The sequence below is a fragment of the Eulemur rufifrons genome, chromosome 4 (assembly GCF_041146395.1).
Source record: "Eulemur rufifrons isolate Redbay chromosome 4, OSU_ERuf_1, whole genome shotgun sequence".
Lineage (NCBI taxonomy): Eukaryota > Metazoa > Chordata > Mammalia > Primates > Lemuridae > Eulemur > Eulemur rufifrons.
Window position 1 is genome coordinate 75,984,558 of NC_090986.1, and position 2,834 is coordinate 75,987,391.

A 2,834-nucleotide genomic window follows, 5' to 3' on the forward strand; every position below is an offset into this window, starting at 1 on the left:
GGTAGCTCTGTCCTTAGCTGACCTGACATGCTGGTGTTCACAGGGGGCCTGGTCAGGCCACACGGCAGAGTTTTCAGAAATGGGCCATACATTTGTTAATTTCAGTGCTTTGACTTTCTTTGAGAGTATTTTATTCAGTGTGATATGAGGAAAAGCTTCTCTGAGAGTTAACCTTCTCTTTCAGAGTTAAGGATTTGTAAGAAGAAGAGGGAGAAAAGATACTGTCATAGAAATGTTAATTTTGGGACTGTAAAGTCCCGGTGGGCTGAAATCGGACAGTATTGAAAATATAATATTAGCAGTAGCGGTCATACCATTCAATAGTTCTTGGAAAGGTTGAATGAATTTTTGCTTAAGAAGTGTTTACTTTTTTGCTTAGAAAATAAATATCCTTTAAGTAACAAGTCTGTGTGTGTAATTCTTAAAACAGTTATAAATCAAGGGAATTGATTCTACTGAGCAAGGGCATAGTGACATAACAGAGAACTAGAACAAGATAAATTGCCAAGTTTATTGAAACAATGTATAAATATCTGTCCTTGCTCCTTATACACTTCTTTCATTTACTATGCTTCTCAAGAAAAATAAATTCATTGTAAGAATTCAGAGTACCTAATTTACAGTCTTTGAAGAAATTCATATGTAAGTTACAAGTATTAGTATGACTGTTGTTAGTATTTGAGAAGAAACCTCATGAACTTGACTTTATGCTGTTACATATGTTGATATTATTTGAAGTAAGTGATAATCTGTAATTGCAATTGCATAACACTTCCTCCACAAATCTATAACCTTGAATTTTAAGCAGTTGGGTTGTTTTTTTTAAAAAACACTTTCGTTGGAAGATGTTTCTTTTTCGGGTTGTTTTCTCCCCAGAGGGTGATCTTGGGAGATAATTAAGCAACAGCATTCATTAATTCTTTGAGTACTGAATGGGGAAGAAGAATGTGTCTCAGAGTTTGATGCAATCAGAATTTTAGAAAATTATCAGATCTAATTTGCACTAGGATTCAGGCCCAATTACTGAAAGACTCTTCGAGTCTGTGGTCAGGTGAGTCAGGCGAGGGCTTTGCCATTTCATGTTTCTTGGGTGATTCTGAGTAGGGCAGTGCCCAGGGGTGGAGAAAACACTCCGCACAAATCCAAACCACTTTCCTGTGGCTCCCGGCTGCAGTTAACTGTCCTGTGTTGAGCGTCTGCGAGGGAGGTCTGGCTGAGTCACCCTGCACAGCCTTTGGGTTGGTGGGAGAGTTGGAGCCTCTTAGGTGCTGCTGGCCCTGCCCCCGGATGCCTCAGCAGGGTCCCTTTCCTGCAGGTGTCTGGCTCTGCGCGGGAAGGAGCACCGTTTTGCCCAGGAGAGGCACTGGGCGAAAAGGCAGAGGAGAGGACGGGTCCTTGACACAGATGCTTTGTGGGAGCAGGCAGTACTGCCCCAAATCAAAATGAGTCATGACTCAGACATTTTTGTTCTCTTTCCTTCTCCTAGAATTTCCCTCCTTGCTAGACTTCCTGGAACAAACAGACCTTTATGGCCCACTTTACTGTGTGAGCCTGGGCGTAGTCTCCTTTGTAGCTCGGTGGCTTGAGGGCCATCTGCCTGCTAGGTGTAGACCTCGCAAAGGGCCTGCACCTAAGGAGTGAGCTGTACACAAATAAAAACTGAAACTTAGGGACAAGACTCACCATGGTGTGTTGTTTCTGGAAAGGTGGCACACAAAGCAGGAAACATTTCCACGGTGGTTGTGCATACCGGGTGAATTTTGCGACATACCCGTTCACTATTACTGTCACTCCTTCATCGCTAGCTGAAAAACGTGTAGGTAGGTACCTGCACATGGACGGGATGGAAGTGGCAACAGGGTTAGGTGCCAAGGATAGGGAGAAGGAGTGTGTCTCAGTGAGTATATAAGTTAAGTTCTTGGCATAACATCATAGTGCCTTTCATGCGCTAGAGTCAAACTTTGGGTCTCTTCAAACTGTCTAGACAAGCACCTGCGTATAAATAAATTCTCCTCTGGGGATGTCGCTGAAATGCGGCTTCTGATTCAGTGGGTGTGGGGGCACAGAGTAGGGGTCCCTGCATCGGCTGGAGCACGGCACCTCCTAAACTGCTGGAACCTGGAGCTAATCCAGGGAGCCCTGAGCTGCCCTTCAGGCCACAGTTCCCGAGGGCAGGGCCTGGGACGCGTTAGTCTTCTGTCTCCTGCACCCGGAGCAGTGCCTCCTATAGAGTAGACAGATGCTCAAGAAATACTTTTCCAACTGGAGAAACTGCTGTCCCAGAGCCCATTCACTTTAGTGCCCTCAGGACGCAGGGGCAGGGGGGCCCACTGGCAGTCTCCGTTTCTTCTTGTAGCCCAGCCTTGTTATCTGTTGGCTGCCTGCAGATAGGGAGGGGATGGGCTGGCTCCTGTGGCGAGGAGTGATAGCTGCGGCCTGGAGCAAGGAAGGGGACAGGGCACCTGGAGAGGGACGCAGGAGCCGGGAGCCACTGGGGCCTGGGGTGCCTCTGCCAGGTGGCAGGCAGCTGTGCCCATGGCAGGAGCTCCATGTTGTGGGCTCACCTGCAACTTGGTGCCGCAGTCTCCTCATTTGAAAAATGAGGAAAGTAACAGGCCCCACTTCGTAGGCTCTGGGGAAGATTAACGCTTTTGGAGCATAGGGTAAGAGCCCAGGAAACGGGAGCTGTGGGAGCTGTCGTAGGCTTGGTGTATAATGGGTTAAGCGGCAGCCTCCAGGGAGGTTTCTCCCAGATGAAAAGCCCTATCCCTGAGGTTGCATGCAGATGTGCTGGTGCTTTGCCGGTGAGGGAGTTGGTGGAAATTGACATGCAG